General features: G+C 41.9%; 2 protein-coding genes across 8 annotated transcripts in view; one reads left to right on the plus strand and one right to left on the minus strand.

Moving 5' to 3' along the window:
* B3GNT5 (UDP-GlcNAc:betaGal beta-1,3-N-acetylglucosaminyltransferase 5) overlaps window positions 1-7,580 on the minus strand; it is a 33,910-nt gene extending 26,330 nt beyond the window's left edge. Inside the window, exon 1 of the mRNA XM_073359262.1 lies at window positions 7,463-7,580. The gene's annotated coding sequence lies outside the window, so the exon portion shown is untranslated. The remainder of the gene's footprint in view (window positions 1-7,462) is intronic.
* MCF2L2 (MCF.2 cell line derived transforming sequence-like 2) overlaps window positions 1-14,170 on the plus strand; it is a 319,798-nt gene that overhangs the window by 210,476 nt on the left and 95,152 nt on the right. The gene's annotated exons all lie outside the window — the stretch shown is intronic.

Consider the following 14,170-nt stretch of genomic DNA (forward strand, 5'->3'; position numbering starts at 1 on the left):
GCATATGCTCAAATAAATTGGTTAGTCTCTAAGGTGCCACAAGTCCTCCTTTTCTTTTTGCGAATACAGACTAACACGGCTGTTACTCTGAAGCATGAATTGCATAAGTGCAGACAGCATTAAAAGCAAGTGCTGCAGAAGGAAAAGCATGGGGGGGGGGGAAGTCTCAGTTTTTTGGGGAAAGGAATAGTGGAGAGAGAAGGGGGAAGTGAATTATGAACAGCTGGGGAAAAAACCAAAAAAATACAAAATCCGTTGGTTGAGCTGTACATGGAAAGAGAGCTCAACACAGAAGATCAGACTATTACATATGTGCCTGTATCAGCCATGGCAGTTATTTGAATATTACTAATCTGCATTTAGCTCTTACAATAGCCCTGTGTCCTTCTTAAAAAGGGGTTATACTGCCGATGTCATCTCATCTCCCTCTTTCTGCACGTTTTTATATAGGCTTCTCTGCTGCCTACCCCATATACGCTTCCCACACTGGAGGCTGGTACCTACAGGGCATAATCATAGTCCATTTTGTTTTCTTCTATGTAGCAGCTAGGGTGGCTCCCCATTTCCAGCTGTTTCTACAGGACCCTAGGCTCTTTACTGCAGTGAAGTGCCCAGACACTTGCAGAGGCAGCTGGTATCAAGGAGAGCCAACACCATGTGACCAGCCAAATCTCTGCAGAGCAGCAGAAGCGTGTTGGCCCATTTAGTTCAGCAATTCCTCAGACTTCTTTGCTTCTCATGTCAATGACATTCAGACAACTACAAAGGCTCAAACAAGGCCCTCCACACCACTTGAGTTTCCTATAAGGGGTACAGGTTGAGTAGCTGCGCAGAGGGCTCCACACTTAATGTGGTCTCTGTGCTTATCCCAAATTGGCCAGAAGGGAGAGCGTTCCATGGGGCAGGTGTCACAGGTTTTGTGACCTAGTAGACTGCACCTACCTCACAAGGGGTAAGGAGGAGTTGCAGACAGTATTCCACCCTATAAAGTGGAATAGCATATTTGCAGGGGCTTTCTAGCAGCCTATCTGCAGGTTCGGTGCGGTGAATTCTCTTAATACAGCCCCAATTTGCTGCAAAATTCCCCATTTCACCCAGTCCTTTCTGCAAGACAGGTAGACTTAATATTAAAAACAAACAAAGACAGTACCACCTAGAAGTAGATGAGTGCGATACTAAGAACAAAAAACAGAACAGGCCCAGGACAAAGCAGCCAAGACAGCAAAGTGTCTCAAGGCATCATTCTACAATTCCTGTTTTGGCACTCTCATCATCTCCAGCTTGCCACAGTATTCCCATTATTTCTAATGGGTAGCAAACAGTTTATTGCTTGGTGGTGCCCTATAAAGCAGTTGGCTGTACAGTATGTGTTAGGCTCAATTCAGGAAATTCAACTAATTACAAAAAGCCCTTAGAGCTTTCCTAGCACAAGGTAAGGAGAGACAAACGCACACTATTCTTATACACATACACAAATAATGGGAGTTTCTTGGAGACTTCATGATCTTCACTAATACAGTGAAATAGCTCGTAACTGTGTAAATTAATAACCGCCTGGACTTCATTCTGTATCAGGCTTATTCTGTCACAGCATTTAGATTCCCATTACTACGTTAGAGAGCTGCTAATTGGAGCGTTAGTGAAGGACAGAGGAAGACAGTATTTTTGTGGCTACAGGCATTAGTTAGAGACAGATTGTGAGCTCTTTGGAGTAAGAGCTATGGCTCCCTTCATGTTTTTATGGAGCTGAACAAACCGGCAGTTCTGAATTCAAGTCAGACAGACAATAAGCTACAGAATACACAGGAAGAGTTGATTCTGGCACCGTTTTAGGATGGTGGTGGTGGGGAGAATAACTATGGGAAGGTTTAGTGGAAAATGTATTAAAAAAGGATTTGAATGGAAAAGGGAAGTTGGCAGAGAAGCAGCAGGGAAGTGAGCACTAAATATAAGCCGCAGGAGAGAAAGGGACAAGGATGAGAGAGCCAAAGGATATAGAATGGGGGAAGGGAAAGGCATGAAGGAGACAGGCAGCAGGAAGGGGAGGAGGATTAAACAAGAACAGATGTGCATTATGAGAGAGTCAGGTTGGCAAATTAAACTTAACATCAAACAATGATGTATTCAAGTATATGTAATTTACTTGAGACCAAGTGACAAGTCTTAACACTAAGGCAGCTATACCAGCATTGGGAAGTTAGTCACTCCCATATGAATCAGTAATCTGATGACAAATTAGTTGCTGTATATTCCCTTAGTCTAGTTTGTAGAAGTATAAATACTGCACCCATCATTGTAATATGTAGGCACCAGTGCAGGCAGCTAGTAAAAACATTGTCAGATGTGGACAACAATTTTTACTTTGGGAAAAAAAAAAAAAAAAAATCTTCCCTTTGATTAACTGTGGGATAATTGGCAGTTCTTTAGCAAATAAGAGGAGTAACGCAAGTAACAAGGGACCTTGAATTACCTTTTAAAAAAATGTAATTCATGATAGTTTTCACAAGATGTTGCACAGGTGAGGCTATCTGGGAACAGAAGTGAACTGAACAGAACACCTGGGGAGACAGGTTTTTCAGACTGAAGTCCCAGATTGAGTAAGTGTCTTAAAAAATTAAGGCAATGCAGTAGTTTGATCTAAATCTCTTCTGCCCATGTCCCAGCCATCCCTGGGAAAGTTAAAGATGCCACTGGTGAAGGGACATCCCCCTCTACCACAGCCTTGGCAAAATAGGACTTAGTGTTAAAGATGGTGTGGGGGCTATTGCTGAGCACAAGGTGACTGATAGGGATGCATGGTCCACCTTCCAAGTCCAGAATGTTTTCAGAGCATGTTTTAGCATCCCTGGCAATTTCACAAGAACAATCATGTTTTGTCCAAGTTTTTGTAAAGAAGTCAGTTTTTGAAGGACCTTGTAGCCAACCAAGCCTGACCTGGGAAAGTTGACAGACTGGACTAGTATACGTGCCCCAAGGACTAGATGCCACAACACACTAATGTTATGCCACACAATAGGTCTAAAAATGTAGATACAATGGGAAGACTGAGGTGATGCTGGTAAGAGGGAAATGCGTCACAAAAATCTGCCTTTTCTAGAACATTCCCTACTTGAAGGAAAGTGTCCTGTTAGGTCAATCTGCAGCTCTTGGAAGGCAGTTCCGACACTGAGTTGCAACCCCAAATGGGGTCACTTCCTTAGCAGATGGGGTTGTGGCAATCCCGAGTATGGAAGATGCCATTTTATCCATGGTGATCTTCATGTAAGCATGACCTCGCACGCACCATAAGGTCATGCTGTGCAAAGGATGCCATTTTGTAAAGTAAAATAGCATCCTCCATGTGGCATGGGATCGCAGGAAGCAATACATCTGAAAATGAGGTCATGCAAGGACAAGGTTTGGGAACTGCTGTTTTAGGATTCTTCCATCACTATTTGGGCATTGACTTTCACTTCCTTCTGCCAGCAACCAGAAAATTACACCCACATCCTGTCAGACACAGATGTGGCCACAGTGATCTATGTCCTCATGTGAGCACTAGACTTTGTTATAGTAACTCAGAGCAAAACCAAACACATCGTACAAGATGCAGCAGCCCATTTGCTTAGTGAACACATCTCCAACACCCAATCTAGATTTTCTGCACTGACTCCCCATTGAATACAGAGTTGAGTTTGAGGGGTCTCATTCAAGAGTGATCCACAGGATTACTCCTAGCTACTAGAGAGATACTACAATTATGTAGGCCATGTAAGTAGATAGTAAGATACTCTGGGTATGTTTTCGCTAGTAACGTTAAATCGCTACCACGGCCATGTAGTCGCGGTATCAGCACTAGGAGAGAGCTCTCCCAGCACTGAAAAACAAAATCCACCCCCACAAGGGGAGCGGCTCCCAGCACTGGGGCATGGTCTACGCTGCCACTTTACAGAGCTGAAACTTGCCGCACTCGAGGGGGAGCGGGTATTTTTCCACACCCAGTGAGGGAGAAAGTTGCAGGGCTGCAAAGTGGCAGTGTACACAAGGCCTCAGGGATACCAAAGCCTTGCTACACTTACCTTTTCTTTGCAGCTCAAGTGCATTAGTTCCACCTGCATTACCATCGATGGAAGTAGTAGTTTTGGCCACCCCAGGGACAATGCAACAGTGAGAAGTTTTAAGAAAAAGCTCAATGTTATCAAACTCTATGTTTTTGACAGGTGCCAGATGAAGCTCTCAGTTAGGATCAGTATTTAGATTGCAAGTTCTTTAGGGCATGGATCTCACTTGTTTTCATATGTAAAGAACTTTACATGCTTTGGTTGCTGTAGAAACAAAACAATAGATGCAGTAGCCCACTGTTTACAGTATTTCAGACACTAAAATTCAGGAATTTCCACATACTCCTCCCCTGCCTTCGGGTAATTAATGTTCTGATTTTTTTCCCCCATAGTCATTAGTCCAGTTTGGCCAGGTTCAGATAGTGTGACCTGACTACCACAGTGGCCAGCATTTGGCACCAAACATCTTGCTTCTAACAAACATTTCTACAGTAATTTAAGACAGCACAGTTAAGTCACATCTCTGTTCCACTAAAAGAGGCTCAAAATTAGATTTTCTACCTTACTAAGCAGTAGGTACAACCACTGAAAGTTATGGGTGCAGAGTTTTATTTATTTATTTTTGTTCACTTTAGTTGTCTTCAACAGTGCCTTTGTAACTAACATTTTTTTTTAATAGCAGAAACACCTCCAAACTTCACACTGAAATCAGTCCAACCTGGCAGAAAACTTGTCTCCAGACAGACACCAGTCATGAACTTTGAGGTTTTTCTGTGCTCACTGTGAAACCATGCTATCCATCTGGTTTGTCACATCAGTGAAGTTTTAGCTGCCTTTTGTTCCCCCATGTATTGGTTAGTCTCTAAGGTGCCACAAGTACTCCTTTTCTATGTATGGGCTAGCATTTCTATGCATATTAAAAAAACCTCACAGGAGCAAATAATTTTGAATTTTAGAAGTTTGCTCCTTCATTTTCTAGGATGACCCTTTCCAACTGCAATGAGAAAAAAAAGATTGGTGAGGATGGGGAAAAAAATACAAAACATTAGAGATGATAGGTCAGAAGAAACTCCCTCCCCCTCAAGCAATTGCAATGGATTTGGGCACTTATACACACTGCTGCTAGGAGGGACTGCATCAACTGACATAAATGGTACTGTAGTCACAAAACTAACATGTTCTTGTACATGGGAAAAGCCCATTAGGGGCAGAAAGCTCACTGGTCCCAATCCTCCACTGCTGTGTGTGGCTAACTCAAAATAGTAGCTTTTTTACAGCCACTTTGCACAAGTGTAAATTAACTCCATGAAATGCAACGCCTTAGAGAATCAGGCCTAGGGGGTTTAAAATTGACTAGTTTCCTCGCCCACTAGCCATAGGATTACAAGGAAACCTAACTCTTGGCCATCCCAGGGGGATAGAAGTTAGAGGTTAGACTCTCCAAAAACTCTTAGGTCCCACAGTCTGCCTGCACTCCTTTCAAGTCCCAAGAAGAAAGCAAAGCCTCCACAGCTTCTTAGGACACCCCTTTCTTTCACAGGGGCCCTGCTCGCACTGGGCGCCGGTCAGCCATTTCAGTCAGGATTTCACGGAGCAGGGGGGGAAGCTGTATGAAACAACATTGACTGGTTCAAGTCCCCAAGGAATTGTAAGCAGCCTTCCTGCAAATTCCAACCCACAAAGACCCATTGCAGATTAGGATTTAAGAAAGATGCTCCACAACTCCCACCATTTTCTATTGGCCCAGACCAAAGAGGGCTGCAAGAATTCAAGGCTAGCAGAAGTCTGTGCTGCCCCACCACACTTTCTGATCCATATCCCCCAAAACGTGACACACAAATTCCCCCACCCCTAATCTGAAGCCACGAACTCCAAGCCTTGTCCAGAGGTTGTGAACAAGATCTAGAGGTCGTATGAAGGGGCACCACCTATTTCCACGTAAAATCCCAGTCCTCGCAACTCTGGCGGGAGCTGCTGCTGAGTTTCATTCAGCCTTGTCTGCTCCACTCTAGAGGGAAAGTCTGAAAAAATTTTCAACAGTATCCCTGCTCTGGAATTATATGGGGTGGTAGGAAAACCCCTCTAGAAAAATATATCACTCCTTTAAGTTCTACAGGCTTTTACAGTAGCTTCTGTAGGAACCACATCGGTTTCATCCCTGGGAAGATGAGCACACTTTGCAATCAAGTTAGTATTGGATGTGGTGACCAAGGCTGCCGAGCTAGCTCCGGGTGCGCGCTCGGCATCGGTAGAGAGCGGTAAAGAGCACATTGCAACCACGTGGCCAGCCAGGGGCACAGTTCCTTTTTTCCTGAAGGAACAAAGGAAGTTACTGTGGGAAAGCCCTCCCTCTCGGCTAGGGGACAGATATATCCACAACACACAATGGAAACCTGTATTCAGGCTGCAAAATCAGGTGTCTGTTCACGTGCAAGGACAAAAAGTTTCCTTAGCCTTATTGCAGTGCCACTTTAATGCTTTACTTCGATCTAAAGTTGAGAGGCAGGATTCCTTTGGCCACCCCTCCAAGCGGGAAAAAGACACAGGTTTCTAAAGATTCAAGGAATACAACAGTCTCTGGGTAGGAGAGTCTCTCTCCGAGAGAAACTGTTGCCTGTTTACTAGGAGGATTTCAGCCGTGCTCAGATGGGAGGTTGTATTTTGCAATCTACCTAGCAGCAAAGAAACTCTCCGAGCCGGATTTGCTTGTTTTACTGGGTAGACGTAGGAACAGCCGCTGAAGTTTTTAACAGCAGAAATAATCAGAAGAGCTAGGAGGCTGAGAAGGATTCAGGAGGAAGGAAACAAGGGATTTTCATACTCCACCGCCACTTTGAATGGCTTGTTTCTCTGTCGAGCTGCAAGCTTTCCCTCCATGGAAGGGGCGGGGCGGGGAGATCCACAAGAGGGCCATAGAAAAATTGTTTGTTTGTTTTAGAAGGGTGTGTAGATGATCACCAATGAAGAGCAACAGCCCGGTCTGAGTAGCTATCTTCTAGTATATTACATCTCTCCTTTAGCAAATAAAGTCCATACCAAATAAAGTTCGAATAGATTCACTCCAAACTGAACCCAGTCATTCGAGCAGAACGTGCTGCAAGAAGTAGTTTAAAATGTGGAGAGAGCACCCTTTTGTTAACTCAGATATTCTCTGCGAAGTTAAGAACAAGAGGAGTTTTAAAAGGAAACACTTGGAACAAGCGAGTTGTAAAACGGTTTGACTCAGAACATGAAAACGCCAAAAAAGTAAAAGTTTAAAGTGTGCGTTCAAGTTAGTTTCAGATATTGGTTTTCAATGAAAACCAGAGTTTTAAAACAAACAGTGATCGCTTTAAACAAAGGCGGAATGTTTTCTACGTAGACTTTAAAAATAAGATCACTTTCATAAACCAAGCAAACTTCATAGAGAGAAGGACACTTACCCGACACGGAGTCAGCTACTTTCAATCAGCAAAGCTGGATATTAGCTTTTCCCCCCCTCTCCTTTCCCGATCAAATAGAAAGAAAACCGAAAAGCAAAAATCCTGGGCTCCCTGCCCTCTTAACCATCCACAGCCAGTCTGGCTCGTTCGCTTCGCACAGAGATCCAGCATATACGATCAGTGAGGTCATTAGCCAATCAGCTTGCTCCAGAAAGCAAGCCGCAAGAATTTAGATGACAGTATCTCTTTCTTCCAAAATATCGCAGTCGTAGCATGGAGCTGTGGTTCCTGTGGCGTTACACAAATCCCTTTGCTCTTCTCACAGACCCCTCAGTGTTTGCAATGCTGGGATTCTCCTGCTTGGTCCTCCAGGTGCTTTCCTAAAGTACTTTTCAGGAGAGGGAGTAAAGCTGTTTCACCGCTTACATAGGTGCTGGGACCAGGGGTGCTGCTACACACCCTGGCTTGAAGTGGTTTCGATTATATATAGTTTGGTTAAATGGCTTTCAGCACCCCCCACTATCACAATTATTCCTGTGCCCCTGCCCTTATGTTCTTTAGCAATTTTGGCAAGCAGGAAAGAACTCTAAAAGATAAAATGCTCCCTTTCAAGGTTAAAAACATATGGGAAAATTGGCTTTCCTTGTGTAAGTGACCATACATTAGATCATTTACATGGTAAGACTTTGACAATCAGATTCCTTAACTTGCCGTTGGTGGGGCTGGTTTATTGCATTCCTCTTATTAGACAAGGAAACCAGTTTAACTTATTCTGGCTTTTGTGCACCAGCATGGTGCTGCAATGTTTGGGTTGCAAATTCAGAGGGAGAGGAGTGTTTAGAAAAACTGTTTTAAAACTGATTTTTAAAAACCCATGGAAATATTTCTGTTGATCTTTCCTGGGCATCATTTTCAAAGGCGCCAGCTGCTGCTAACAGTAGGTGCCAAGCACTTTTGAAATTGACCCTCTGGTTTTTACAAAAAAACTGAATTTAAATTGACCTGAGGGTATTGCTTTTAATTCTTGTAGATCAAAGTTAAATCAATCTCAGAAAATGATTGATTTGGATTAATTGGTTTAAAGAAAGAAAAATACATGTAAATGTTTCAGATGTGATTTTTTTTAATAAAGCCATAAGACTGGTTTTTGTTTTTAAAAAAGGCACTACAAGATCTGACCCAAATTTTCTCACAAAGGAAAAATACATAGGGGAAATAACTCATCGGGATGAAGTTAAACTGTCTCTATAAAACTGTGCCAGGTGCTTCTGAAAAGGAAATAGATGTGGCAATTTGAGATGTGTTATTAAATGCCAAGATATAAGAGCACAGGCTTATTAGCCTACCTTTATTTCTTTCACATGACTATGATGTGAATAATACCTGACTGAATGTGAATAACACCTGACAGCATCAGCAACTTAATAAGAGATTTTCATTCTGATCATAATGATCCTTAGTGCTCATATACCTTTACAATCTCAACAACAGGTCTGTGAAGTAAGTGATATCTTCATGTTACAAATAGGGAAATGGAGCCAACTAGGAATGTTAATTGTCATGCCAAGAATACACAGCAAGGTAGGGGCAGAACCAGGGTGAGATTTCCTTTTCCAGCCTGCTAAATTATGTTGCTTTCCTTTGGTGGATTTTATTCGGGGAAATCTTTAAAGGCTTAAAGGACCTTTCACTTGTTTTTTTTTTTTCCTTCTGCTGTGTTTCTTAATATTACTAGGGCTTTGTATTCTCCTTCCCAGACACTTTTTTCTTCTATCTGATCCTGTAGCAATACAAAATTTGGCTAACTCTCTCTGCCAGGGAACTTGTTTATAAAGTGCTGTGAAATTTTACCATGCTATCTAAGTGATGTTTAAATAACAGTAATGGAGAAAAATCTATAAATAATTTAAAATACCCTTTTCCTATCCCTCTACCCCCACCAATTTACTTTTTGTGATTTCTGTCAGAGTTCATAGGTTTGGTTATCTAAGATTTTTAAAAAGTCTTTCTTTCAGTTTTCGTTTCTCTTCCTTAATGGGCAGATTCATAGGTTTGGTCTATCACCTCTTCTGTTTCCTTTCATTGTAGAAAGTGGTACTGCTTGGTGATAGATTTCTGAAAAGTTTCAGATCAGTAGTTTTGCCAGGGACACCAATTTGTCCTATTTTCAGCTTCCATTTAAATAGGTAAACTGAGAATAAATTAAAACAGTAAACTGGAATTTTCAACTGTGAAAACACTGTGACTCATTTCTAATTGCTACTTGTAATCCCATCTACAACATTGCATAATAAGGCTCCCTACACCCAGGGCTGGGAGGGAAGAATGTAAAAGTCACTGCAGCAGTCCTACATCCCTAACAAAGGGGGAAATCCTCCACTGGCTCGCAAAGCTCCTGTTAAGATTGGTTTTTCACCATGAGGGTGGCAAAGTAATTTAATGGGCCTGAAGCTCTGGCACTATAAGTGTGCAATGTGACCAAGTTAATGTAGAAACCTAAATATGTGTATTTCTGGACTTAGTCCAACTGTATTACTGTAACGTTGCATTACTGTAGTATTTTGCAGTTCATATATGATATTTATGACAGGGGAACTGAGTTGGTCAGAGGAGTGGTCTGGAAGTACTCAATATGACAACACTGAAATGAAAAAAAATAGAGTGTTTTTGATGTCATTGTACAAAAGGCACATAACTAATTCACTGACCTATTTTGACAAACTTGCTGACTCAATTATGAAGCAACAACTTCCCAAAACTAATATTTAGTTTAGTTTAGTTCCCAATTTGAAATGGTTAGAGCTGGGGTGGCTTAAATTTTCATATTTGTCTCTCTGATCCTCTATATTCCCTCAAATTTCCCCTTTTTTAATGATAAAGGACTCCAGAGATTTTTTTTTTTTAAGCATGTTCTCCCTTGTTGGAACCTATGCCAACATCTAATGGTAAACTAGGTTAGTCTACAGGTTCGATTCCTTTTAAAAAATTGAAAGGGACATGGTCAACTGGAATATTTTAAAAATGACTCATTTTTAAAAATTTCAGTTCCTGACAGAGCAACCTTTGTAGTTTATGTGCTGATTTTTTTTTGTTAATTTCTTTTAAAACATTTATAAAGAGTTTTCTATTCCCCTGTTTATGTTTATTATTTTCAGCAAGGGGATAAACTGCATAAGTAAATGATGCAAGGGAAAATGAAACTGACTATACACAAAGTGCTGTCAAAGGCAGTTCAGAAAGCTCACTCTTTTCATCGTTCGCTTTTTACACTCTCAGTGACAAGTCAGGTATATGGCATGCAGCTTCCCTCAGGGCCTTCGTATGAAGTCATCAACATTAATCACTTCTGTGTATAGCCTTTTTTTTTTAATGGGTCTGTCATAAATATAAAGGGAAGGGTAAACACCTTTAAAATCCCTCCTGGCCAGAGGAAAAACCCTTTCACCTGTAAAGGGTGAAGAAGCTAGGATAACCTCACTGGCATCTGACCAAAATGACCAATGTGGAGACAAGATACTTTCAAAGCTGGAGGGGGGAGAAACAAAGGTCTCTCTCTGTCTGTGTGAAGCTTTTGCCGGGAACAGGAAAGGAATGGAGTCTTAGAACTTAGTAAGTAATCTAGCTAGATATGGAGGACTTGTGGCACCTTAGAGACTAACAAATTTGTTTGAGCATAAGCTTTTGTGAGCTACAGCTCCCTTCATCGGATGCATTCAGTGGAAAATACAGTGGGGAGATTTATATACACAGAGAACATGGAACAATGGGTGTTACCATACACACTGTAAGGAGAGTGATCACTTAAGATGAGCTATTACCAGCAGGAGGGCAGGGGGAGGGAGGGAAGAAAGCCTTTTGTAGTGATAATCAAGGTGGGCCATTTCCAGCAGTTGACAAGAACATCTGAGGAACAGTGGGGGGTGGGGTGGGGAATAAACATGGGGAAATAGTTTTACTTTGTGTAATGACCCATCCACTCCCAGTCTCTATTCAAGCCTAAGTTAATTGTATCCAGTTTGCAAATTAATTCCAATTCAGCAGTCTCTCCTTGGAGTCTGTTTTTGAAGTTTTTTTGTTGAAGAATTGCCACTTTTAGGTCTGTAATCGAGTGACCAGAGAGATTGAAGTGTTCTCCGACTGGTTTTTGAATGTTATAATTCTTGACAACTGATTTGTGTCCATTTATTCTTTTACGTAGAGACTGTCCAGTATGACCAATGTACATGGCAGAGGGGCATTGCTGGCACATGATGGCATATATCACTGAACACTAGGGTACAGATGTGGGGACCTGCATGAAAACCGACTAAGCTTACTTTTACCAGCTTAGCTTAAAACTTCCCCAAGGTACAAACTATTTTACCCTTTGCCCTTGGACTTTTGCTGCCACCACCAAATGTCTAACACCAGTATTATTATTATTAGGAAAGAGTTCGTTTGGAAACGTCTTTCCCCCCAAAATCCTCCCAAATCTTAACCCCTTTTCTCTGGGGAAGGTTTGATAAAAATCCTCACCAATTTGCATAGGTGACCACAGACCCAAGACCCTTGGATCTTAAGAACAATGGAAAAAAAGCATTCAGTTTCTTAAAAGAAGAATTTTAATAGAAGAAAAAGTAAAAGAATCACCTCTGTAAAATCAGGATGGTAAATACCTTAAAGGGTAATTAGATTCAAAACATAGAGAATCCCTCTAGGCAAAACCTTAAGTTACAAAAAGACACAAAACCAGGAATATACATTCCCTTCAGTGCAGCTTATTTTCTCAGCCATTTAAAGAAATCGTAATTGAATGCATATCTAGCTAGATTACTTACTAAGTTCTAAGACTCCATTCCTGTTCTGACCCCGGCAAAAGCATCACCCAGACCCTTTGTTTCTCCCCTCCTCCAGCTTTGAAAGTATCTTGTCTCCTCATTGGTCATTGTGGTCAGGTGCCAGCGAGGTTATCCTAGCTTCTTAACCCTTTACAGGTGAAAGGGTTTTTCCTCTGGCCAGGAGGGATTTTAAAGGTGTTTACCCTTCCCTTTATATTTATGACACGCCCCCCAAATCACAGATAGGGTGAAACGCTGCCTGGGATTTCTTCCTGGAGCTCTTGGAAAAAACAGAGTTAATAAGACACATGCACCTCTAAATATACTACCAAGTATATAAAGACTAACAATATTTTCCACATCTCAAGGATGATTTTAACCAGTTGATTCTGGGAAACTTTCATGGGAGAGTGCATCAGCCACTTTGTCAGAAGCTCCTGAGATGTGTTGGATGTTGAAATCAAAATCTTGGAGAGCTAAACTCCACTGAATAAGTTTTTTGTTATTTCCCGTGGCGGTATGAAGCCACTGTAGCGCAGCATGGTCGGTTTGCAGGTGGAAATGCTGTCCCCAAACATACGGGCGTAGCTTTTCCAGAGTGTAGACAATGGCGTAACATTGTTTTTCACTGACTGACCAGTTGCTTTCCCTCTCAGACAGCTTCTTGCTGAGAAACTGCCATGGTTCCTTCCCCACTCTGAACACTAGGATACAGATGTGGGGACCTGCATGAAAACCTCCTAAGCTTATCTTTACCAGCTTAGGTCAAAAACTTCCCCAAGGTACAAAATATTCCACCCTTTGTCCTTGGATTGGCCGCTACCACCACCAAACAATTACTGGTTACTGGGGAAGAGCTGTTTGGAAACATCTTTCCCCCCAAAATACTTCCCAAAACCTTGTACCCCACTTCCTGGACAAGGTTTGGTAAAAAGCCTCACCAATTTGCCTAGGTGACTACAGACCCAGACCCTTGGATCTTAAGAACAATGAACAATCCTCCCAACACTTGTACCCCCCCTTTCCTGGGAAATGTTGGATAAAAAGCCTCACCAATTCGCATAGGTGACCACAGACCCAAACCCTTGGATCTGAGAACAATGAAAAAGCATTCAGTTTTCTTACAAGAAGACTTTTAATAGAAATAGGAGTAAATAGAAGTAAAGAAATCCCCTCTGTAAAATCAGGATGGTAGATACCTTACAGGGTAATTAGATTCAAAACATAGAGAATCCCTCTAGGCAAAACCTTAAGTTACAAAAAAGATACACAGACAGAAATAGTTATTCTATTCAGCACAATTCTTTTCTCAGCCATTTAAAGAAATCATAATCTAACACATACCTAGCTAGATTACTTACTAAAAGTTCTAAGACTCCATTCCTGGTCTATCCCCGACAAAAACAGCATATAGACAGACACACAGACCCTTTGTTTCTCTCTCTCCTCCCAGCTTTTGAAAGTATCTTGTCTCCTCATTGGTCATTTTGGTCAGGTGCCAGCAAGGTTACCTTTAGCTTCTTAACCCTTTACAGGTGAGAGGAGTTTTCCTCTGGCCAGGAGGGATTTTAAAGGGGTTTACCCTTCCCTTTATATTTATGACAGAAATGCTACAGGGTGGAATTCTTGATCCGGTCCTTCCTGCATTAAAACTGCTCCCACACCACGCTCGGACACATCAGTGGTTACTAGGAAGGTTTGTCAAAGTCTGGGGCCCTTAGTACAGGGTCAGACATGAGTGTCGCTTTAAGCGGGTTAAAGGCCTTCTGACACTCTTCGGTCCACTGAATGGCATTTGGCTGTTTCTTTTTGGTTAGGTCTGTCAGTGGGGCGGCGATTTGGCTGTATTGTGGTACAAATCGCCTTAATAACGGGCCAAGCCTAAGAAGGA

The sequence above is a fragment of the Lepidochelys kempii genome, chromosome 9, assembly GCF_965140265.1.
Source record: "Lepidochelys kempii isolate rLepKem1 chromosome 9, rLepKem1.hap2, whole genome shotgun sequence".
In the NCBI taxonomy this organism is placed as follows: domain Eukaryota; kingdom Metazoa; phylum Chordata; order Testudines; family Cheloniidae; genus Lepidochelys; species Lepidochelys kempii.